The 26,045-nt window shown below is 49.9% G+C and overlaps 1 non-coding gene across 1 annotated transcript; it reads left to right on the top strand.

Moving 5' to 3' along the window:
- The first annotated feature begins 21,839 nt into the window (after positions 1-21,839).
- On the top strand, positions 21,840-21,992 carry LOC119180448 (5.8S ribosomal RNA). The gene has a single exon (XR_005111040.2). It is a non-coding gene; the product is annotated as a 5.8S ribosomal RNA (ribosomal RNA).
- Positions 21,993-26,045: the final 4,053 nt, after the last annotated feature.

The following is a 26,045-nucleotide window of genomic DNA, read 5'->3' as shown; positions in this document are numbered from 1 at the left end:
ATGATGTTCAAGAGCTCTTTTGCAAACATTCGCCGAAAGTGCTGTGTGTACAAAACACTCATTTAAAATCTAAAAACACGAATTTTTTGCGTCGGTATGTTCTCTTTTGAAAGGACAGAGATGATGCTGCGGCATCATCCGGCGGTGTAGCCATCATTGTTAATCAAAAAGTAGCATGCACACATTTACCACTGCAAACAACACTAGAGGCAGTGGCTGTTCGAGCAGTTCTTTTCAACAAGCTCGTCACCATCTGCTCTCTGCACATACCCCCACACCACCGTCTTGCAAAACGAGAATTCGAGTCCTTAATAGACCAACTACCCGAACCTTATCTGATCCTTGGTGACCTGAATGCTCATAGCAGTCTATGGGGTGATTCTCGCTGCGACGCACGAGGTCGTCTCATTGAACAGTTCCTTTTTTCCTCCGGCGCCTGTCTGTTGAATAGGAAAGAGGCAACATATTATAACCTTGCCAACAAAACCTACTCTTCCATAGATCTCAGCATCGCATCTCCTTCACTTGTACCATTACTCCAATGCAAAGTTCTAAATAATCCCTACGGAAGCGACCATTTTCCTGTCGTTTTGAGTACACAAACATCATACGGATATCCTCCACGAGTTCCCAAATGGCTTATACACAAAGCCGACTGGGAACAGTTTCATAACAAAGCTCACTTATCTTGGACTGACATATGTGGGCTAAGCATAGATGAAGCTGTGCAGTACTTCACAGCTCTCCTAATTAACACAGCAGCCAAATGCATCCCACAAACATCTGGACTTCCCGGCAAACGACACGTCCCGTGGTGGAACACTAAGTGTCAGAATGCGCGAAAGGAACAGAACAGGGCATGGAGGTTGCTGCGGAACTCGCCGACAGCGGAAAACCTTGAGATCTTTAAGAAAATAAAATCTCGAGGCAGGAGAACGCGCCGGCAGGCCAGAAGAGAAAGTTGGCACAAGTTTTTATCGGGGATAAATTCATATACACAAGAGGCCAAAGTCTGGAACATGGTCGGTAGGATAGCAGGAAAACAAGTACACACACTTCCACTCGTAAACACTCAGGGTGATACCTTGGAAGACCAGGCAAACTTCCTCGGTGCACACTTTGAACGGGTATCCAGCTCGTCCCACTATACTGACACTTTCCAAAAATACAGAAGAAGAATAGAAAAGCAGAAACTAGAACACAAATCCACTAAATACGAGGCATATAACCAAGCTTTCAGTCTAGTTGAGCTCCGAACATCTCTAAACTCCTGCAGTACTTCTGCCCCAGGTTCTGACCGTGTGGTGTATGAAATGTTAAAAAACCTACCAGCCGAAACCCGAAAAACCTTACTTTGTTTGTACATTGCTATCTGGTTTTCTGGCACTATCCCTACCACCTGGAAAGAGGCTATTATTATTCCCATTTTGAAAGAGGGCAAGGACACTTCTTTAGCTTCAAGTTATACGCCTATTGCACTTACAAGCTGCTTGTGCAAAGTCTTCGAAAAAATGATAAACTGCCGACTTGTACATATCCTTGAAACAAACAATTTGCTCGACCCATTTCAGTGCGGGTTTCGAGAAAGCAGATCCACCACAGAGCACCTTGTTCGCATCGAGGCACAGATCAGAGACGCCTTCGTCCATAAACAATATTTTCTCTCTGTGTTCCTCGATATCGAAAAGGCTTATGATACAACATGGCGTTTTGGAATTCTAAGAGATCTGTCCCACCTTGGTGTGCGCGGAAGAATGTTTCATATAATCGAAAGTTACCTGTCAAACCTGACATTCCGTGTCCGTGTGGGCAGTGTTCTCTCCCAAACATTTGTCCAGGAAACAGGCGTGCCACAAGGTGGTGTGCTTAGTTGCACACTTTTTATTATCAAAATGAATTCTTTGTACTTGTCCATCCCCCACAGTGTGTTCTATTGTACATATGTCGACGACGTTCAGCTTGGCTTCAAGTCATGCAACTTGGCAATGTGTGAGCGGCAGGTTCAGCTGCGCTTAAACAAGGTCTCCAAATGGGCAGACGAAAACGGATTTCGACTTAACCCACAAAAAAGCACGTGTGTCTTGTTCTCTCGAAAGAGAGGCATGCACTCTGAACCTGACATTCGACTGAACGGGCAACGTCTGTCCGTCAAAGCCAAACATAAATTCTCAGGCTTAATCTTGGACAACAAGCTGACCTTCGTTCCGCACATCAAGAATTTAAAAATAAAATGTTTAAAAGCCATCAATGTTATAAAAGTGCTGTCACGTACTACTTGGGGTAGTGATAGGCAATGCCTCACAAATCTGTATCGAAGCCTCATTCGCACCAGCTTAGATTATGGGGCCGTTGTTTATCAGTCTGCAACTCAAAGTGCTTTAAAGATGCTGGACCCCGTGCACCATTTGCGCATCCGCCTTTCTACGGGTGCTTTTCGCACCAGCCCCGTAGAAAGCCTTTATGTTGAGTCAAATGAGTGGTCGCTTCATCTGCAGAGAACTTATAAGTCTTTTGTTTATTTCCTTAAGGTGAAAGCAGATAAAAAGCACCCCTCATACTCTACTATTAATGATTTGTCGAGCTCAATTCTGTTTCAAAACAGGCCTTCGATGAGGCAGCCCTTCTCCGTTCGCCTGAAAAGTCTAGCCGAGGAAACTGGAGTCTCACTAGAACACAGTTTAATGGCTCCTGTAGCATATCCGCCACCGTGGCAATGGCAGACTACAGACTGCGATGTGTCCTTTCTAGAAGTTATAAAACATGCGCCTATTGCCCATATCCGAACATACTGCCTTGAACTTCAACACAAATACACACGTCCTGAGTTCTTTACAGATGCTTCCAAGTCCAACTCATCTGTGTCCAACGCTGCTGTCGGCCCATCCTTTTGGGATGCTGGCCCTCTACATCCAAGCACAAGTATCTTCACAGCAGAAGCTTACGTGATACTTGTGGCAGCTAAACACATCAAACAACTACAAATACAAAAAGCAGTAATTTATACAGACTCCCTCAGTGTGGTAACGGCTCTGCACAGTCCTAAAAAACAAAAAAACCCGGTCCTTGTCTCACTTTACTCCAATTTGTGCACACTCTACACACTAAAACAACATGTTGTAGTGTGCTGGGTGCCAGGGCACCGTGAGATCCAAGGCAATGTGAGGGCGGATCAGCTTGCTGCATCCGTCCACAAAAGCACTGGCCCTACACCCATATTAATCCCGGCCCTTGATCTTAAGCCGTCTCTCAAACGAAACATCAGAGACTACTGGCAGAGCAAGTGGGATACACACACACAAAACAAACTACACATTATTAAGCCACACCTTGGTCATTGGCTGCCAGTATCAAAATCGCGTCATACAGAGGTTATACTAACGAGACTCAGGATAGGACACATATACACGACACACACTTATCTTTTGTCTGGTGGCGATCCACCATTGTGTGAATGATGTGGTGAACCATTAACCGTCCTTCACGTGTTAATCCAGTGTAAACACTTAGAAACTATAAGAAAACAGCATTTTTCATTACCCTACCGACAACATATACCTTTACACCCTGCAATATTCGTTGGTAGGGAACCGCTTTTTAGTCATAAATCATTGTTAGCGTTTTTAAAAGAAATTCGTAATTTTTATATCATATACCCGGGCATCCCGTAGCACGACCTCTCCAGGGAGGTTTTTGCTGCGGTTGCTACACAGGAAAGCACTTGCCTCACGGCCCTTGCACGCAAGGGTATGGACCAGTGAGGCACTTGTGCTAATGCCATACATATACACCATCGTTTTTTATTATCACCATCTTTTGTTATCTATTCACACCACACACACCTTTCACGGCATGGTCATGATTTTATTACTTGTATGTTTTTACCCGCCTTACCGCGAGGAATTTTATGGCCCTTATACAGCCGCTAATCGCAATCATTGTCCACATTCCTTGTCGCATGAACTGGCGCTCTTTGGCCATCAAATGGCCCTTGCGCCAAAAACACCATATATCATCATCATCATCATCTTTATTACAATGACAAGGGGGCTTACTGAATCTGTGGGGCTGCTGACCTTCTGGATTATGCCCTGCTTTTCCATTCTGTCCAGTTCAGTACGTTGTGGCTCACGCAGGGACAGAAGAACTCTCCGAGCTGGCTGGATGACTGGCACCGCATCCCTGTGCAGCTCAATCTTGTATTCACGTAGGGCGCATCCTGTTCCGTGGAAAAGACGTGGAAACTCCTTGACACCTTCTTCGGTGTCGTTCGTCGTCACGCTGTCAACAGCCCGCTGTACGATTCCAAGCTTCTCGCTGGTGTCCAATCCTAAGATAGTGCTATGGTCCTTCTTTACTACAAAAAATTCTGCGCACGCCTTGCGACCACCAATCTTGATAAGCGCTGAAAACTTGCCGATGTGCTTGATCGTGTTGCCACCATATGATCTCAGAACTGCGTTACTGGGCATCAGGGTTGTCGTCCTGAGCTTGCGAAACATTGAAAGTGGCAGAACATTGGCCTGCAATTCTGTGTCCACCTTAAAGGGGATGTACTTGCCGCCAATGCATGCGTTCACACGCCAGTCCCGTTCTCTGCTGGCGCAGCTGCTGGCGACATTCAGTACTTTGAAGTCGTCGCTCTGATGTTGCACTTCATGCACGCGCTCTTTCTCACTGCAACAAGACACGAAGTGGTTGCGGCCATTACCCGAATAACATACTGTTCCATATGCCGGGCAGCATCTGTAGGCATGCCTTCGGTTGCAACGATTGCATTTTAGGTCGTTCCTGGACCCTCTAGGGGTGCTCTTACTGGCTGTGACAGCGTTCATATCGAGTTCTTCCTTTGTTTCCTGCCAAAATTCATTTTGATGAGCTGATGTTTCCACCGCCTTGCAAAGAATGATGACTTTTTCCAAGGTCAAGTTTTTATCCCTGAGCATCTTTTCTCGAAGCCTTGGCGAGTTTGTTCCAAAAACAATTTGGTCTCGCATCATGTCATCCGCCATGGTCCCGAAGTTGCAGTGCTGCGCTTGTTTTGTAAGCTCGCGTAGAAACTGCTAAAAGGGCTCCGCCTCACCTTGACTGAGGGAACGAAACACGTATCGCTCGTGTATTTCATTTTGTTGCTCCAGGCAGTAATCTTCGAATTTGGCAATTACGGTGCTGAAATCCTTCTTGTTTTCTTCTCCACTGAACACAAAATTGTTGAAAACGTCCAAGGCTTCCTCCCCCGCACCGCTGAGGAGCAGGGCCGTTTTCGCTGCTTCCGACCTCGGATTAGCTTGGCATGCTGTCGCTTGCAGAAAAAATTCGAACTGCTGACGAAACCGCGTCCAGTTACTTCCTCCATCAGCTGTCAAACGTAGTGGTTCAGGCGGCCTCAGGTGATCCATGTCGTTGCTTATACGTCGCCCATTTCTGACCCCATGTTTCATTCGCATGTCGAATGAACAGACTGGACAGCTGGGTTGTCGAGAAACAAGTGAACGCCATCGTTTATTCTGCGTTCGTAGTCGTAGTCGAAGGTGGAAAGGGTTAGAAAAAGTGAGGGCCAGGAGTACGCACGAGGTAATCATGCATGTAAATAGCACATGTGCTTTCATCAGATATTTACAGTACTGGAGGACATCGATGTCTTCTTGCTGTTATTAGGTTTGACTGGTGTGAAGCATAGCTTGCAGCTCTTGCTGCCAGTGGGATGTTCGCCAAGGCAGACTACACACTGTGGTGTACATGTTGGCTGTTCTCCCAGTGGCGGTGGGGGATGTTCTCCACCGCATCTTCGGCATTTCCGTATTCCCGGGCCGGGCAGCGGGCACACATCTGTGCGGTGCCCAAGTTTCCTGCAGTTGAAGCAGGCCTCAGGTCTCTCCCTTAAGGAATGCACTTCTAATGTGAAACACCTGAAGCGGATCGTGGCAGGAAGCTTGTGTTCGGCGAAGGTGATGACCAGGTGTTTTGATGAGCCCAGTCTCGTGGCATTTACTATGAGAATGTCAGTGTTTTTCTTCATGAGTTGTACTTGAAGATCGTGGTCTGTTTCGTCCGTGTAGGCCTTGTAAACTACTCCACAAATGGAGTCGTCTGCCGCTGGTACGTAGGTAGCCACTGACAAGTTCATATTGTACCTCTGACTTCTGAGCACTTCCAGTGAGCGGTAGGCTTCTGCCCTGATTCTGTGGGGTGTACTGACTGTAAGGGTATTTTTAATAGGGTGAATTCGTATTTTGTCTTCTTCTGCTTGGGCCGGGTTGACTTTGGCAGTGTTTTGGATAGCTTCCAGCAGCGTAGCGAGGCCAATGTTAGACAGGTTGATTGGGTGTCTGGGTCGAATTACAATTTTGTAATGTTCGCTTGGCAGCCTCGGTGTGGGCCTCCGGCGTGAAAGCTGCAGCGGGCGTGCTGCTTGCACGACGAGTGCAGGGGTACTGGCGTGTTCAGGCATTGCCTCTGAGGGCTTGGGTGCGGCCGTTTTGTACTTGTGCTGCAGACCTAGGGTGTCTAAGCCGCCCTGCGTTGTTTTTGGTGTGACCCAGGTGCCGTCTTAGAGCTCTGTTGGGTCTTGTTCCTCGCGTTCTACAGCCTACTACATATTCTTCTAAACGTGGCGTTTGCTACGTGGACGCAAAGAATTCGGGCTAAATACTTTTTTCTATCGCTGCGCCCGAAGCAAGTCTTCAGGGCGCAGCAGATTAATCGTTTTTTTAAATATAAAGGGCGCGAAGGCGTCGTGCCAGCTCGCGCACACTTCTACCGTTTCGTCATTTTTCTTTTGTTTTTTGATTTCACCATTTTCCAATTATACTCCCTTTCCCTTCTTACTTACTCTTTTTTTTTAAATCTCAACAACGGGGTTCTCTGGCCGCAGTACGTTCAAGGGCGTGTTCCGTACTCGGAAACATCCTCTCCTACGGAACGCAGAGACGTCCCCGTGCCAAGAGCTTATACTGTAATGGCAGTAGGACCGTTAATCTCCTGTGTAGTGTGTCGATACTCTCCCCCTTCTTCGCCCGCATAAAGCAGTGGTCATACGCTGGTGTGTAGAGAAGCAATGCCAGCCTCTCTGAAGACAACGGATGGTTAATATTTTGAAGTCATAGGCTATAAAGCCAAGATCTTCAAGAGTGTTTACACTCTCCTTAGCCCAAACCCCCGTGTAAGATAACGTTATCGTTGACACGATAGGGGTTCTATCTTTTGAGACAAGCATGCACAACTCGTGATTCATATATTTACTTGTTTTTACCACATGGGCGTAAGACAGCTTAACTCTTGTTCCAACCACTTGAGCATCTAAAATGAGAACCTGGCCATCCCTTTTCACCACAGGGTCGGGAATTTTAACCCCCGAGCTTGTCTTATAGTGGGGTTCTTCTAGAACAGAGAAGCCTAGATCCCTTCATCTGTTAGCAACATATTTCACCAACATATCATGACGTTGGATTCTTGTGTTATGTGTACGGTGACATTTCTGCAGAATGTGCCCAAGAGTCTCCTCTTGATCACACCCCGCTCTACACAACTTTGTTTCGCCCTGGCCTCGTTTTAGTCTCATCAAAGTAGGTACGGTGTTAAATCGAACTCTGATCGCATTAATGAATTCCCTACCTGAAAGGAATCGCGTTCCTTCAGCTACCCATGCCGATGCCCCAGGAGTATTATCCACCTTTTTCAGAGCCGCTCCATCTGTGCTGCCAAGGAAGTATTTGGTCCAAAACTTTTGATTAGCTTTGTTGGAATTTATCATACTTCCTTTATACAGCAACATGGCTTCCGACTGCCGCACAAGGTCTTGAATGTATTTCATCTTGTGGGCCTTCTTGCAAGCTTCATATTCAGATAATGCCAGGGCATTAAGACGGCGTAGGTGTAGGTAAGGAATAACTGTCCATAAAGATGGTATTCCTAATCCGCCATGTGGAACTCTCGCATGAAAAGCTCCCAGAGGAACATCATGCGGAAGCTTTATGCAGTCCCTTACCGATGATCGGATCATCATATCTAGCCTCATGAAATATTTGCGTGACACCGGACCAAGAATAAGGCGGTAATATAAACGCGGGAGGAGATAGAAACGAAGAACAACTAGGCGTTGTTGTGGCTTTAATGCCGCCTTTCTTATGTTCTCCAGGTACATCTTGAGTTCATTATGTACCAACCTAGTTCGTGTTCCACGGGCACTGAACGATATGCCCAGATACCGCCATTCCGTCTCTCCTGCCGCCGCTGGGATGGCCACATTATCAATGTAAAACTTTACAGTTGGATCTATCTTTAGTAACTTCTCTTTCCCAGCAGGAATCATCGCCAGTGATAAGCATTTCGATGGGTTCAGTTTTAACCCACGCTTACTGAGAAAATGGGTAAGACTGAGTAGTTTGTGTTGCAAATACGATGAGGTCATCATCAAAAGCCATACCCGAGACATTCAGCTCACCCAAGTCATTGGCTGATACAAAAGCAATCTCTTCTCTACAATGTTCTGCCAGAAACTCGTCCACTACCAAGTTGAAGAGTATAGGTGACAGGATCCCCTGCCTTACCCCCCTAGAAGGCCGAACTAATAGGGACCTATGCTGAAAACTGAGTACTGTCGTAGCCAACTCATATAATTGGCGGATGTATTCGACAAATTTCTCAGCGATTCCTTTCCTTTGTAGCGCCACTACCAAGGCTTCAAGGGTGACACTATCAAATGCCTTGGCTATATCTATGGAGGCCATAAACAGCACCCTTCTCTTCCTTCTTGTTTGATATAATACCGTGCCAAGCAGGTGAACATTTTCACCGCAGCCATCGACCGGAATGAACGCTTGTTGGCGACAATCAAGTAGGCCATTGCCTGCAGACGGTTTGCCAGAATTTTATGTAAAAGTCGAAGGATTACTGGAGCTACCGTAATGGGGCGAAATTGGGAAAAGGAAGTTGCTCCATCAACTTTAGGAATGAAAACGGTTCTGGCAGAACCCAAAGAAATCGGAAGACGCTTTTGGACGAGAAGAATATTATGTAGCAATTGAAGGATCACTACTGGGAAAATTGTAGTTCCTTAACAGTGAATCAATCTGGGCCAGTAGATGAATTGACTACTGTAAATGCTCCTTTTATGTCCTGAGCTGTAACTGGCCCCATGGGATTTTCGTCCCTGTGTGCATCAATGCTCGGTCGAGGTAGCCGAGGTTCGTCGCAACGACTTTCCATCACCCGCTTCCACTCACTTAGGAAAGAGTCAGGGTCATCAACTTGACATGACATTTGGCCATCCAGGACCTGCCTGGCGGCTCTCTCCTGGTCTTTCCTGAACATCTGTTGTAACTGCGCATACTCCTGCTTCCTCTTTTTCCTATTGGAAGAGGGTACAGCTGCTGAATAAACATGTTGGGTGGGACTCTTCCTCTCTCTATAAATGTTCTGTCTAATGTAATTATTCGAGTCCATCCCAATGTACTTCCCATCGAGCAGCCGTTTCCCAATCTCCCAAAGTACTGGTGCAGCGAAACTACGTGGTCTGGCTATGCTAACAAGTCTACGAATCTCGTTTAAGCATGCCTGACGCGAGTCCACAAGCTCCTCAACACCCCAGCCAGGAGGTGGAGTACGGATATGTGGACTCAGGGGCTTTGAGACTGCTGAATCACCAAGCAGCTCACGTACCAGGTTTCTATAACCAATGTTACGTCTTTTGTTTTTCTATCCATTTGTATTCCTCATATTTTACACAATTGGACACCCATTTGTCGCAACTTCGGTGGGCTTCATCATTTGAAATTTTATCATACTACCGCCATAATAGTTTGGCTCACAAATTGACAATTGCACAAGTATGAACGTTAAATCTTGAGCAACACTGGTGGGCACTGCGGAGGGGGTTGGCCGTTTCAAGTACCCGATGCCATTAAGAGTGGAAAAACACGCACATGTACATACAGACGAACAAATTGACAATCAAAAATTTTTGCGTCGAAGGTCCCTAAGACAGACTATCGTCTTTAAAAAAAGTAGTGGCGTGGCGCGCGCCTTGCCCGCGTTCCCGAAGTCGCCCAGCCATTGACTGAGCAGAATGGTGGAAAGGTAACGTCGGCCGGTCGGTCTCGCCTGTCGGTGCCACGCCGACACGTCGTCAAGGAAACCGAGTCGGCAGCCCGGACGACGCCGTTGGGTCGTCGTACGTTTGGCGTCCAGTGAGTTTGCGGCGAGTAGTGGACACGTCTTCAGTGTGTCGCAGCCGACGTGAACTTGCGAAGAGTCGTGGTCCCTCGCGTTTTCGCCTAAAACCGCAATGAAATACTCACGTGCGCGCGCGCACGACCTCGGGGCGTAGTGTTGCATGAATTCGGGGCCTGCCCAAGGTGCGGCACACTTGCGGCCATATCATCGGTGGGAATTTCACGAGTAGGGCTGCAAATTATACGATATCGGTGGGTGTGAGGGTGACGTAGACAAGAGGCCGCACGTCTTCTGGCACACCCGCGGTGAAATTTTCAATAGCAGGGTCGTAACAGTTCCCAAGGAGGTCTGGGTACTTATCGCTGCTATTATGGGGGGGGGCGTTCTTTTTAGTGGCTTACGCGATAGCGACCGGGTGTCTGATATGCGGCGGGTTTAGGCCTCGTCAAGCTTGTCCTCAGGTCTGCTTTAGGGGAGTCCACGGCAGTCGTCTGCAGCCTTTTTCACTTGATGCGTTGAGGGCTGGTTGTCGGACGTGGCTGTTTTACCACAATATCGGGGTGTGCTCCGTGTCGTCCTCGTGCGAATCAGTTGCGAAAGCGCCAGAGACGCGGGCGTGACCCGTCGTCTGGCGGCTTTGCATTCTCAGCTACGTTGCTAGTGCCGGCCGGTCCACCAACAGTGCCGTGGTCTCGGGAAACCCGCACGGTGTGACCGAGTCGATGCAACGAAAAAGCGAGCATGCACGTGCTTTTTGCGGCACAGCTCCCGCTTGTCCTTCGGTGAGGTTAAGCCGTAGCGAGTTCGAACGCCGTGATCTCGGAGTGGTAAAAAGCGTGTTGGGGCGCCTGAAGGTGGTCTCCGCCGCGCAAAGACTGCGTGCGGCCCGCCGAAGGCAAGGATGGACGCGCAGTCGAACGAGTACCTGGTTGATCCTACCAGTAATCCTATGCCTGTCTCAAAGATTAAGCCATGCATGTCTAAGTACATGCCGAAATAAAGCGAAACCGTGAACGACTCACCAAGAAAAGTTATGGTTCCTTGGATCGTTTCTTCCTACTTGGATAACTGTGGCAATTCTAGAGCTAACACATACAGTGAGTGAGTCTGGAGGGCTTTGGGAACGGGTGTTTTTATTAGACCAAGATCGATCGGGTTTCGGCCCGTATTGTGTGGTGACTCTGGATAACTTTGTGCAGATCGCATGACCACGATCCGCTGACGTTTCTTTGAAGTGTCTGCCTTATCAACTTTCGATGGTAGGTTATACTCTTGTGTGGTGGTTCTTGGGCCCTCAGACGCAGAAACCCAAGACAAGGACAAGAGAAACATCTATTGACTTCACACACAAAACAATCACAACACTGTGGCTATCTGTACAACACACTGGCTCCGTAATTCAGTCATACAGTCCCTATGTCTACGCGCCCGCGAGTAACCCACGCGTCCTCACTACTCGGAAGTCTTAATTCCGTCGGGTGCCACTCACGCTCCCGCTGAAGACGATGGCGTCGACGACGCAACCTCGCCACGGGGAGGTTGCCAAGTGCACGGAAGCTCACGAGCAGACCATCAGCTGCTCGTGCTGGACCAGGCGGCCCCACGCTGCGGCCGACGCAACACCGAGGTCGCACCTTCAATTGGTGGTTGTGCCGGACCGGCTCCGACGTGGCACCGTGGCCACGATCTCGGTGACTGGTTGTGCCGGACCCGAGTCTGGACAGGATCAGCCGCTTGCCCTGGCCCGCACGCTCGTCCGCCACAGGAACAGCATGTCAGGCCCGGCCCGGAACCGCCACTCGCCTCAGGAACATGCCACGCTCGTCCCGGTTGGGTTGGTGACACCCGCTCGTTGGTTCGGTCCCCTGAGGCCCAACGCCTAGCGCTCTTGCTAGCTGGCCGCGTTCTTCCTCTGCCCGTCGCTGTTCCGAAACTCACGCGCTCGCGTTCGTCTGACCCCGTGCACACTTTCGTCTTCGTCGGTTATTTTCCGCTGTCGGTTTCACTTCCAGTTTCGATTTTGGTTGTGAGAAGCACTCTTACCACACTCCCCCCAACTTCCAGTACGTTGTACACACGTAACACACAGTTCCCGAATATAACAAAGGTTCCGCACACTTTAAATGTCACAGTTTAGATGTAAAAAAAACCAATTGCACTATGATGACAACATGATAAAAAAATTGTATACAACGGCAATAAGTCACTGCTCGGTAAAAGCCGCTCGACTCATGTAGTCGGCACCAACGTTGTTCACACCACGAATGTGATCCACGTGAAAGTCATATTCCATAAGAAGGAGACTCCACCGCAGGACTCGATTATTTAGGTGCCTAGCTGACTGAATATAAGTCAATGGCTGGTGGTCACATTGCAACGTGAACGGCTTGCCATAGAGAAAAATGTGGTATTTGCGAACAGCCCAGACTACGGCAAGGCCTTCTCTTTCAATTGTGGAGTAGGCTGCTTCGCGGGGTAGTAATTTACGGCTCGCGTAGGAAACTGGGTGCAGACGGCCTTGGTGTTCCTGGAGCAATACTGCTCCTAAGCTCCGCGAAGACGCATCCGTGCGCAGAACAAATGGCTTATGCAAGTCGGGTGACTTCAGCACAGGCTGCGTGGACAATAGATTCTGCACTTGTCGAAACGCTCTCTCATGTTCTTCACCCCATAATAACTTATTGGGGTGGCCTTTCTTTGTAAGTTCTGTGAGCGGAAATGTCAACTCAGCGTAATTGGGCAAAAAGTCGCGGTAATAACCTGATAGGCCGAGAAAGGCTTTCAATTCCTTCTTGGTGCTTGGCGGCACAGCTGCTTGTATCTTATCAGTAATGCTCTTACTCGTCTGCAGCATACCTTGCCCAACAGTGTGGCCCAAAAAAGTGGTAGTCGGACAGCCGACCGCACATTTCGCTGGTTTTATAGTTAGACGAGCCGCTCTGACGCGCTCAAACAATCTCTTTAGGGTTACCAAGTGTTCTTCCCAAGTTTCAGTAGCGACGAGCACATCATCAAAGTAATATAGCACATTGGGAATCCCCTCGGTGACGACTCGCATTAACCGATTAAATACTGCCGGCGCAGTCTTGATGCCGAAGGGCATAAAGTTGAAGTGGTACAAGCCAGATTCACATGAGAAAGCCGTGAGCTCTTTCGACTGACTGGCCATAGGTACCTGCCAGTATCCTTTAGTAAAATCAAAGCGCGAGAAGTAGTTGCATCCCGTAAGCTTAGCGAACATCGTATCTGTGCGAGGGATCGGCTCACAATCCGGAAGTATGACCTTGTTCAGTTGTCGGAAGTCAATACACAAACGCATGGTGCCATCTTTCTTCTTGACGACCACTATGGGCGAGTGATAGGCTGACGTTGACCTTTCAATGACACCTAACTGCAGCATGTCCTTCACTTCCTCCTCGACGGCACCTTTGACAGTAAAAGGTAGCGGGTACTGTCGTACCTGTATGGGAGCCTCTGATGTAAGCTTCAACTCACAGTGAACAATGTCAGTCTTCCCAGGTACATCTGAGAAAACGTCTCTGAATTCTTTAAGAACCGCTGTGGCTTGCTGTCGTGCATCAGCGTTGCGCTCCGATGCTATGGTAACATTCGTCCAGTCCTGTGTCTGTTCTAGTGTGATATGGGGCACTTCATCGGACTGAACCTCGTCTGTGTCACTTGGCAACGTCGTGGTAACGCCTGCAACCGTTCGTTGGCTTAGTGGCTTGCGCTCCTCATACTTCTTTAACATGTTGATGTGAAAGAGCGTAACCTTGTGGCCCAGGTTTACTAGGTAATCCAGTTCGCTGCGTTTCTCAATAACAGGGAAGGGGCCCTTCCAGGAAAGCACCAGCTTGTTAGCATCGGCTGGTAACAACACCAGCACCTGGTCACCAGGGACAAGTTCGCGCTGTCTCGCTTTCTTATCGTAGTACCCTTTCTGCAGCTTCTTCGCCTTCATCAATTCTTCGTGTGCGAGCGCACAGGTGCGTTCTAAACGTTGCCGCAGCTCCATCATATGCGTGTATGTCGTCTTGGTCTCGTCATCGAGGCGAGGGTTCGTCCAGAGCTCCTTGAGAACAGCCATTGGCCCTCGCACATATCTACCATATAATAGTTCAAAAGGAGAGAATCCAGTGCTACATTGGGGAAGCTCTCGGTAGGCGAACAGTAACGGACCAATGTAATGGTCCCAGGTTTTCGGACGCTCTTGACACATTCGCCCTATCATGCGTTTTAATGTCCCATTAAAACGTTCAATCAAACCATTGGCCATCGGATGGTATGGCGTAGTAGGCAGTTGTTTGAATGAAAGAAGTCGGCTGAATTCCTTCATAACTGCTGACATGAAAGACGTGCCGCGATCACTGATGATCTCTTTAGGTATGCCAACGCGAGAGAACATTTCCATGAGACCTTCCGCAACCTGTCTCGATTCAATGGAGGGAAGTGCTACCGCGTCGGGGTATCGCGTCGCAAAATATATCATTGTCAGTACGTAGCGATTGCCCTTTTCAGATGTTGGTGACAATGGGCCGATAATATCAATGCCAACTCTCGTAAACGGTGTCTCGATGATAGGCGTGGTGCCCAAGGGAGCGCGTCCCACCAGGTGGCGTGGCACCATCCGTTGACAGATGTCGCAAGATTTCACGAAGCGTTTTGTGTCGGATTGGACACCCGGCCAGTAGAACTCTCCAGTGACCCTGCTTACTGTCTTCGTGATACCTTGATGGCCGGCTAAGATGCCTTCGTGGGCTAGTTTCAGCACCACCTCACGCAACTGTCGTGGTACAACAAGTTGCTCCAAATTAGTTCCATCTGGCAAGTTGTGCTTGCGGAATAAGGTTCCGTCCCGAATGAAAAACACCGTTTCTCGATTGTTCGACATGATTTTCTTTCCAACCGCCTCGAAACACTTTCGCAAAGTGTCGTCATCCACTTGATATTTTTTAAGCGCCTCACTTCCCACTTGTAAAGCAGGCAGAGTCATCACAGGTAAAGAAGTGTGCTTCTTCGTTTCTCCTGCTTTTCCCACGAGGACTTCTTCAGGTAGGGGCCACTTTTCCATGGCTTCATGCGGTGGCTCATACGCTTCCTCCGCATTCGATCTTGGTTGGGTTGCGTGCAAATTGCCAGATACATCCTGCTCACCATTGATAGCATTCCCTTTGCTAGAGTCTGTGCATGGTGCACGCCTTGTTTCCACGTGGCCATGGTCATGCTGTGGTGCTGACTCATTCATAGGTAACGTATCCGGCAATGCCGCGCCCTTGATGTTGCCCAAAATTACGTCGTATAATGGGTCGGTCATACACTTAACGAGTACTTCCCCAGTAAACAATGTACATTGCAAAAGGACTTTTGCCTCTGGGAGGTATCGCACAGTACGGTCCAGTAAGTACACTGGGCTCGTCGTTCCCGTGAACTTCTCCTTCGGAACCAAGGATTTCCGCACGACGACCGTGTTGCAGCCGGTGTCTCGAAGCACATGCACTGGTCTGTCCTCTAGGAACCCCTCCACAACAAACATGTCAGCGACTCCAACGTTCGCGGATCGTCGACTTGATGTGGCATTGACGATGGGTATTGTTCCGCCGTCTTGGAGAACAACGTAGCCACTCTTATGGTGTTCAGGTGTCAAGTCTTCGCGTTTTTCCGATAGCATACATGATGCCTGGTCTTTGCCAAATTTTCTACCGGGGCATCTGTCACTGCTGTGTCCACTTTGTTTGCATACTCCGCATCGGCTGAAAGTATTCCCTTTCGTGCGGGACCAGCAGTCGGCTGCGCGATGGCCTGCCTTGTCACAAAGGAAACAGCGACTTGCAGGCTTCTCCGTCTTCTTCGCGGACTCCGGCTTGGACACCGAAGGTCCCGGATCCTTGGGAATCCGTTCTCTTCCTAAGTTTGTGAGCGCCTGTGCTTCCATGAAGTTATCGGCAGTCTCGCAAAGCGAACTCAGGGTTTTGCAACTTCTCTCCTTGAGAAAGATCCTGAGTGCCGGAGAACAACCCTTCATGAATTGCTCACTTATCATCAGATCTCGCAAGCTAGCAAAGCTTGTCTCCGTTTTTCCCACTTCAAGCCAACGGTCAAAGTAGCCGGAAAGTCTTGCAGCATACTGCAGACCAGTCTCGTTTTCTTTGGGCTTCGCTTTACGAAATTTTTTGCGGTAGCCTTCCGCAGTATAGCGGAACCTCTGAAGAAGCGCCGCTTTCAGCTGATCATAATTCAGCACAGCTGTTGGATCTAACCGGCCTATGACTGTTAGCGCTTCTCCTGTCATGCATAGGCTAAGCGAAAGAGCCCACTTTTCACGCGGCCACCCTTGACACGTGGCGACCCGTTCAAATCGCTGCAGGTACGCGTCGAGGTCGTCCCGAGCCTCATTGAAGGGCGGAATAAGTTTATGAGGACTGCAGACCTCTGTTATTCCTCTGGCGCTCATGCTGGATCCTTCTTGTTCGTCAGCCACCATTGGCTGTACCCTGCTTGCGCTCTCCTGAAGTCGAAGCTTCAGTTCGAGGATCTTCAGCTCTTGTTCCTGCACCTTCTGCTGCTGCTCTAACAGCTTCTGCTGCCTCTCAGCGTTTTCTTTCGCGATCTCGCGCTCCCTAGCACGCTCATCTCGAGCTTCAACACACTCTCGCTCAACCCACTCTCTCAGCTCCTCGTTCTCCAACCCTAGCTGTCGGCCAAGTGCAATAAATTTCTCCCTGTCCATGACAACGGCTGCGTCTGAGTAATGGCTTTAGATTTTAATAAGCCATCCTGGCAGGCTCGCCAATTGTGGTGGTTCTTGGGCCCTCAGACGCAGAAACCCAAGACAAGGACAAGAGAAACATCTATTGACTTCACACACAAAACAATCACAACACTGTGGCTATCTGTACAACACACTGGCTCCGTAATTCAGTCATACAGTCCCTATGTCTACGCGCCCGCGAGTAACCCACGCGTCCTCACTACTCGGAAGTCTTAATTCCGTCGGGTGCCACTCACGCTCCCGCTGAAGACGATGGCGTCGACGACGCAACCTCGCCACGGGGAGGTTGCCAAGTGCACGGAAGCTCACGAGCAGACCATCAGCTGCTCGTGCTGGACCAGGCGGCCCCACGCTGCGGCCGACGCAACACCGAGGTCGCACCTTCAATTGGCGGTTGTGCCGGACCGGCTCCAACGTGGCACCGTGGCCACGATCTCGGTGACTGGTTGTGCCGGACCCGAGTCTGGACAGGATCAGCCGCTTGCCCTGGCCCGCACGCTCGTCCGCCACAGGAACAGCATGTCAGGCCCGGCCCGGAACCGCCACTCGCCTCAGGAACATGCCACGCTCGTCCCGGTTGGGTTGGTGACACCCGCTCGTTGGTTCGGTCCCCTGAGGCCCAACGCCTAGCGCTCTTGCTAGCTGGCCGCGTTCTTCCTCTGCCCGTCGCTGTCCCGAAACTCACGTGCTCGCGTTCGTCTGACCCCGTGCACACTTTCGTCTTCGTCGGTTATTTTCCGCTGTCGGTTTCACTTCCAGTTTCGATTTTGGTTGTGAGAAGCAGTCTTACCACACCTTGTCACACGGGCACCCGCGAACACCGTTTAGCTCCTTCGTCTTTTTGACAAGGGAGATGTGGTCCGTGTCACACGGCAACGCTTACGCAAATGAAGGTAAACGGAGCATTTCGCAAAGCACGTTCGACGATCTCTCTTCGCAGAGGAACGAGGTACTCTCGTTACCAGTATCGGCTGGTCAGAAAAAAAATCGAGCACTTAATTCCCACAGGAACAAAAATAAATACAATTTGGCAATAATAAGCGTTCTTTTGTTGCAGTACTCATTCAAAACGTGTTTTTTTGGCGCGGTGTGGAGGGCATCGTCCATGCGCGCGGTTCTTGTCGTCGCCATATTTGCGTAGGCCCGGGAGAGGAATGACTGACAGCGCTGCATCATCGTCACCTGCTTTAACGACTGCAGGAATGGGTAATGGGACCAGATCTAATTCAAGGGTGACTTGGGATGCGCTCAGGAGGGAAGGAAATACAAGAACTTTGGTACACGGGCTACAAAAATAACTGGTCACTGAACACAGCGCAATTGTGAACAAACCTAGCGTTAGGCACAAGGTGGCCAGCGTCGCTGCCAGCCTTGCTACAATTAGCGAGTGCATTTCTATTTGAAATAATTTTTAATGCTTTGTTGCCTTCAGACGTACTTAATATTGTGCTTTCATAAAAACTGCATAACGAAGGTTCACAAACAAAGCACCTAGAGATGAAATTGGGGTGCTTCTGTGAAGCTCAAACAGTGCCGGCTGAGCCCCCTTGCCGCAACTATTGCAACCTTGTAATGCCGTGTGACGCTGATACAACTCCATCTCCGTTGAACTAGCTAGCAGAGCTTTACGTTGACGGAGTTTACCAGAGGTCAGTGTTGGCCGTGTGACAAGGGTGTGACCATGGTTGTAACGGGTAATGGCGAATCAGGGTTCGATTCCGGAGAGGGAGCCTGAGAAACGGCTACCATATCCAAGGAAGGCAGCAGGCGCGCAAATTACCCACTCTCAGCTCGGAGAGGTAGTGACGAAAAATAACAATACGAAATCGACTCTTTTTGAGGCCCCGTATTTGAAGTGAGTACACTCTAAATCCTTTAACGAGGATCAATTGGATGGCAAGTCTTGTGCCAGCAGCCGCGGTGATTCCGGCCCCAATAGCGTATACTAAAGCTTCTGCGGTTAAAAAGCTCGTAGTTTGATCTCAGTTTCAGACGAGTAGTGCATCTACCCGATGCGACGGCCAAGCCTGAACATCATACCGGATCTTTGTTCGTGCACTTCATTGTGTGCGTCGAGATGGCCAGTGTTTACTACTTTGAAAAAAAATAGAATGCTCAACGCAGGCGTGTCGCATGAATAAACTTGCATGGAATAATAGAACAAGACCTCGTTTCTGTTCTGTTGGTTCTTGAAATGCAAGGTAATGATTAGGAGGGACGGCACCATCGCAAGACAAACTACTGCGAAAGTCTTTTCCAGGAATGTTTTCATTCATCAAGAACGAAAGTCAGAGGTTTGAAGGCGATCAGATACCACCCTAGTTCTGACCATAAACGATGCCAACCAGTGATCCGCCTGGGTTACTCAAATGACTCGGCGGGCAGCTTCCGGGAAACCAATATATTCGTGTCCGGGGGAAGTATGGTTGCAAAGCTGAATTTTAAAGGAATGGACCGAAGGGCACCACCAGGAGTGAAGCATGCGGCTTAATTTTACTCAACAGAGGGAAAACTTACCCGGCCCAGACACTGGGAGGTGTGATAGATTAAGAGCTCTTTCTTGAATCGGTGGATGGTGGTAAATGGCCGTTCTTAGTTGGTGGAGCGATTTATCTGTTTAATTCCGAGAACGAACGAGACTCTAGCCTATTAAATAGGCGCGGGGTTTCCAGCACCTTACAACCTTCTTAGAGGGACAAGCGGCTCCCAGCCGCACAAAACGGAGCAATAACAGGTTTGTGATGCCCTTAGGTGTTCGGGGCCGCACGTGCGCTACACTGAAAGAAGCAGCGTGTCTTTATCTCTGTCTGAAAAGACTGGGTAACCCGTGGAACTTCTTTCGTGATTGGGATAGGGGCTTGCAATTATTCCCCTTGAACAAAGAATTCGCAGTAAGCGCTCACGCTGATTACGCCCTGTTCTTTGCACACATCGCCCGTAGCTACTACCGATTGAATGATTTAGTGAGGCCTCCGGACCGATGTCCAGCGTGGCCTTTTGGTTGCGCAGGTCTGTTGGAAAGATAACCAAACTTGATGATTTAGAAAAAGTAAACGTCGTAACGAGGTTTCCGTAGGTGAACCTGCGGAAGGATCATTACCGGATCTTGAAGGGTAAGCGCCTCAGCTGCGTCTGCGCCCGACACTTTCTGTCGCTGACCCAGTGTGGACGCGAGGACGGCTTTTCCCCACGGGGCTGCCTAAATGTGGAGCGGCACCCCGTGACAAAATGTTGTGACCAGCGAACGCCAACGCCGCGCGACCTTGGATGGTCGGCCAGGTGGCGGACAGGGTACAAACGGCGCAACGCGCTCGTGGGTAGGCTTTCGACTCGCCACTGCACCATGGCTCAGAACGCTGAAAACGTGCGACCCGAACGTTGCGAGACAGCCTAGTACGACAGGAGCGGCGTAGCGCGACCAGCGGGCCCTGTTTATGTCGGTAGAAGGCGAGGCTGCGCGTTCCCGAAACGGCAGCTGACTGCCCTCCCGACAATTCGAGTGTGAAAGAACAAGACCCGACACTTGCGCGGCGCCTGCCAAGAACGAGAGGAATGGTACAAGAGTCGGCGATCGGTCATGGAACTGGCGATGTGACGGGTCCGCTGTGCACCAGTGCATACCGTCCCGCTGTCCGCGGAAAGCGCCTCCGCGCTTCGGGTGACGGAGGCTGCCGGTAGGTTCTTGCAGGCAAGGGATCTTGCTGGCACCGGCTCGCGCTGATGAGCGGCCGACCATGGATCGGCCGAGATGCGCAGTACTCGATGGGGGAACCGCACGCTCTGATGACCGTCCCGCCTTCCGTGGGGTATGCTTACCGGCCGTAATGGTTGCAGCAGTGCCGGCCGCCTTTTGAATCCACCACACAAAACACGGCGCAAGATTGCGGTTAGGGGAGCGTTGACGTTGCCGGGTGTTCTGCCCGCCGTCGAGGGAAAGGGATTAGCGGGTGTGCGCGCTTTGGTAAGGTGCCGCAATGATTTGCCGAAAGAGGAAGCACGGAAGGACGAGTGACTTGGACGTCCCGACAGTTGAACGCACTTGTAGGCGGGTCCTTGCTGGCTTCGTCCTTCCGCTTCAAGTAGGCTCGTACGCGGCTCCGGTGCCGAAAGTGGTCCTTGGCACTGGCTTTGGTAGACGGGGGAAGTGCCGCGCAAGTACGGTGCGCCAAGCTTCATCTGTGTGCTGAAGCAGCTGGATCGGCATTTTGATGTAAGGTGCCAAACCGTCGATGCGAAAGAAGCTTGTGCAATTTCGTTGAACAAAAAGTGGGGGTTCTCATTTCGCTCATGGGACAGAGTACCGACCCCCTCGTGTTGGGAGTGGACACGCCAGAGTGGAAAAAAAACGGGAGGGGATTGTCGATGAGACCGTGAATCCCGCAATTCATGCAGCCGGGAACCGGCCGCTCGAGGAAGTGTGTAGCCTCCGAGGTCCGCATCTGCGTGCACTCTTATCCAAACGGGTGTATGATGAAACAAGCGTTAAAAATGCACACACTCAGACAGGACACAGACAAGCGCTTAAACCTTTACCATCATGAACCTTTACCAACACGCCCAAGTGGCAGTCATCCCAAATGGGTGTACCGCAGTCGTTTTTGTTAGGCGGGCCAATGAGAGCGAGCACACGACGATACCTACGGGTCCGGCTTGGGCATCTGGCTTCGGCGCCACCCGAATCTTTCTTCAGGGCAAGCGAAAAAGCCATAAAAGCACTCTCAAGTAGCGGAAGCGAAACGCCTTCCGAAACACACCAGTTCTCGATTCGCGGCATCTGAACAGGCGCGGCAGAGTTAGAGTACAAGCATGCGCTGGACAGCGTCCTTCTTGGCCACTGTTTGGCCGGGTGCCTAAGACTACTTGGTTTTGACTGTACGCAATTGAACAAACACTTTTTCACGACTCGAAGCAGTGGATCACTCGGTTCTCGGGTCGATGAAGAACGCAGCCAGCTGCGAGACTTCGTGTGAATTGCAGGACACACCGAGCACTGAATCTATGAACGCACATTGCGGCCTTGGTTCTTCCCTTGGCTTCGTCTGTCTGAAGGTCGGATCGCATATCAAGAGAGACTTCGGTGCACAAGGGAACGTGAGCCGTCGACTCATTTTGACTGCGTTGGCATCACGGAAAGCACGTTGAACGCTGCACAGCAAGCGCCAACAACGGCCACTCGAAGGTAAGACGGTGGCAACCGTCGGGCCAGAACCTGACCGTAATGGGGGCGGGCGTTCGACTGCATTGAGGTTGTGGCACCTCGCTGAGACCTCCGCAGGACTTTGAATCAAAAGAAAGCTTGCAGGGAAAGTGTGGTCGAGGTTGCAAGATCCTCTCTGCGACCGGGATTGCAAGAGCTTCGAGAGACACGGGCGCGCGACTTTATCTCACGGTGAACATGGGGAGCGAGAGCCGGCCAGCAAAGCTCCTCCAGCCGTGCGCGAAGTGCACGAGATCGCAGCCTTCTGTTGTGCCTGTTGCCCTCAAGTAAGCCGGGTTGCCGGCAGACCGGGCGCTTGAACACGCCACGATGCCATGACCCCTCCGGGCTTTGCCACACGAACAGGGAACCTTCGCGCGCAGAGCGAAGCAGAAAATGTCTCCCGCATGAGTCGGTAAAACGTTAGTGAAGCTTCAGGCGTTCTCGTCGTAGTCCGCCGTCGTTTTAGGTGCTTCGCAGTTACCTTCACACTACCCGATCTCTCAGGGAACGAAAATTCTAGACCTTGTGTTTTTCAGAGACAGTCAGTGCGTGGTTTTGGATGTCCAGGTGGTGGGTACAAGGGTGGACTTGTCCGGAGCGCATGAAATGAAGAGGAGGAAGTACCTCATCCCTAACATTCTAATGCATCTCATCGGCTACGGGGGCATCATCTTATCCAATGGCATCATTCATCACCATGACCTACAAAGGTACTTGAGCTACGTATTCGGCAAGGATCATGCCGTACCTGGGACTGGGACAGGAGGATGAAAATCACGACTATTAGGTGTCTTCAGGGCGGCTTGCTGGCATTCAAGGTGGCCAGCGGTCGACGTTGGTGCACAATCGACAAACCCGACATGGGCTCGGGTAGCCTTTGTCCCATGCTGGGAATGCGGCAATTGACAGCTAAGTCTAGCGGCCAAAACGGGTCTCTCTGCCCACAGAGTGATAACTTTTCGCGTTGTTTTGGGAACACCACTACTGGCGTCATGCGGGGCTTACGCTAGGCGTGGTTCTCGTTTTGGCGTTGTGTTGTCACTGAAGAGAGAGAGAGAGAGAGAGAAAAAAACATTTATTGAATGAAGCTTGTGAGAGTAGGTGGAAGGGTTCCTCATTCCAGGAACCGTCTGGCTTGCACAGCCCGCCGGACTCGAGCGACCAGTCGATACTGCTCGACCAGGTCCGGTTGGGAGATCGCAGCCCCCACGCTTCACTGAGGAGGTCTTGGTCGACATCGGGTGCTGCTGCTTGTAGTCTTTGGACGCTTACTTTGCAATACAGTAGGTGGTGTGCCAGAGTGTCTGCCACATTGCAGTGAGGACAGATGTGGCTGATTGATTGATATGTGGGGTTTAACGTCCCAAAACCAATATATGATTATGAGAGACGTCAGGACAGATGTAGCTGTGCAACTTTGGTCTCATATGGTGGAATAGTACGCTTTGGGTGAACGTGTTGCTTTGAAAATGCCTGTAGTCAGTGCCTTCGTCTCTTGTGAGTTTTGGAAGTGGCGGAGGGTATGATGTTAAAAAAATAGCCAAATGTTTCGTCATCTTTACTAGTGAAGCGCATGAACGGATTAACGAGATTTCCACTGTCCCCATCTACAGCAGGCAGGGCTTAACACTTTATGTACACTTAGGTAATATTTATTTGCCCAACACCACTCTTTGTCCCTATCTACTATCTAGTGAAACCATTGCCTAGGGAATGGGCTTGGTGAAATCAGCGGGGAAAGAAGACCCTGTTAAGCTTGACTGTAGTCGGACTCTGTGAAGAGATATGAGAGGTGTAGCATAAGTGGGAGGTCACGGGGTACGGCCTCGATTGGTGGGGTCCTCGTGACCGCCCCGGTAAACTTCATTCCCAGCTACGATAAAAAGAAAGCCAAAAATAAAGTTGTGGGAGAACCTGTTCCTGCAAAAGCATACCAGGTTTTAAGGCAATCAAAATAAATGAACAGGGGTTTTTAAATTGTACCCAAAGCGCAAATTTTTGTGAAAAGCCAATTATAAAATAAAATCGTGGGCAGACAGTAACGCAAATGGCGGTCCTAAGGGCTCAGCGAGCACAGAGACCCCGCTATTTTTAATATGATAATAAAGCCAGAGACGTTTGGGCCGTGCCCAGTTGTGAACAGAAACAAAATAATAATAATAAAAAACATAAATATAAGAATAATGAAAATTGAAAAAAATTGAAAAAAAAGAAGAAAAAAAAAGAAAAAAATGCACACATTGACCACACTCCGTAGTAAATTGCGAACGTTCCGCATGACTGCACGCTTTCTCCCCGTGTCCTCAGCTCTCACGCTTCCAGAGCCGCCGCTTTGCTTCACTGTCTTCGGCTTTGTTACTGTTCCCTTGGTTCGATGAAGCTGTCGATCTTCATGGAGAGATGTTACGCGTCTTTCTTCTTGTGACTCTTTCCGGATATTTTTCTCGTTTGCCTGAGGTCATCTTTGTAGAGGGGCGTCACCGTTTTGTTATATTCTGCGTGTTGCGCTAGTGTACCGTGCGCGCGCCAGCAAGGATACAGCGCCCACGTCCCCGAGGTACGAGACCTCTCCCGTGAAGGGTCAACAGGGGGAGGCGACGCGTGCATCCTGCGGCACGCGCCTTCTACCGTTTCTTTTGGTGTGTTTGTACTTGTGGATGATGTTTCTGTTTAGGCGTCCGCTATTACAAAGGCCGAGGGCAACACTACTCGTTATCTCGAAATGTCCGGGATCAGGTCGCTTATATGTTTCACTAACCGTATTAGCAGAGCTCGATTACGCGCTTGTTTTATAACGCGTGGGTATATCGAACTGTCCGTGGTTACCCTAGGATTTATTAGATCGGCGATGTCTTTTGTAACGGGGCATTCCGCCAGGTAATGTTCGATACCCTCTCACATACTCCCGCAGAAACACCTGGGCTCTCTCAACAGGTTAAACCTGTGGAAGTAAGTGTGGAACCGTCCATGGCCCGTGAGCAACTGGACTAACGCCATGTTAGGTGGGAAATACGCCGGTAGTTGAGATAAATCCGGTACCCACTTATATAGTTCGGTGTCCCTATTTTGTGATGACCACTCAGAAGCCCAGCGTTTCCTGAGTTCTTCATTAAATTTCGCTCGCACAGTGCGCGAGGACCACTTGCTCTGTCTTATAATACCTCGTCTTGCGGCGCGGGAGGCAATAAAGTCGGCGACTTCATTGCCGAAAACTCCACTATGTCCCGGAACGTGACAGAGCTTTATATTCGATTGAGCCTCTATGCGCTTAATCGTGCTCAGCATTTCTGCTATTCGCGGATCGGTGTTAGTTCTGGACCCTAATGCATAAAGGAGTGAAAGACAGTCCGTATAGATATATATATCTTGGGCAGTGGGGTGATCTTTTAACCATTTTAATGCTTCTCCAAGGGCCACAGCCTCTGCGCAGAATGCACTCGTGGCTCCCGATAAAGCGAATCTACCCACTGCCTCCACTCGGCTCGCCCTGCCGAAAACAACATAGGCTGCCCCTGCCAGTCCTTCTGCATACGATCCATCTGTGTATATGTGTAGTGCTTGACGTCCTGCCAACACGTTGGCTTCCCCTGCTGACAGACGCCGATGGGGAAAAGAAGCACGCTCGGCTGGATGAATCGCGAGCCGATCGACCGGGTACATTACTTCTTCCGGTCGTACGATTAGATCCCCGTATCGAACGATACTTCGCAGGGTAAACAAACGGAACTCCGCGTTCATTCGATCAAGTTCCAATTCGATAGGTGGAGCATGCATTATAACTTGTAAAGCGGCCGTTCTGGTCGTGTGAAATGCCTCGGACAAGCGTAGGAGAATCGATCGTTGTATTGAAATCATTCTGGATTTCAACCTGCAGTCCGGGCTTACTTCGTCCCACCATATTGGTGA

The sequence above is a fragment of the Rhipicephalus microplus genome, chromosome 7 (assembly GCF_043290135.1).
Source record: "Rhipicephalus microplus isolate Deutch F79 chromosome 7, USDA_Rmic, whole genome shotgun sequence".
NCBI classification, from domain to species: Eukaryota; Metazoa; Arthropoda; class Arachnida; order Ixodida; family Ixodidae; genus Rhipicephalus; species Rhipicephalus microplus.
Note: the sequence above shows the minus strand (reverse complement) of the source record. Positions and strands in the feature narration are given on the sequence as shown.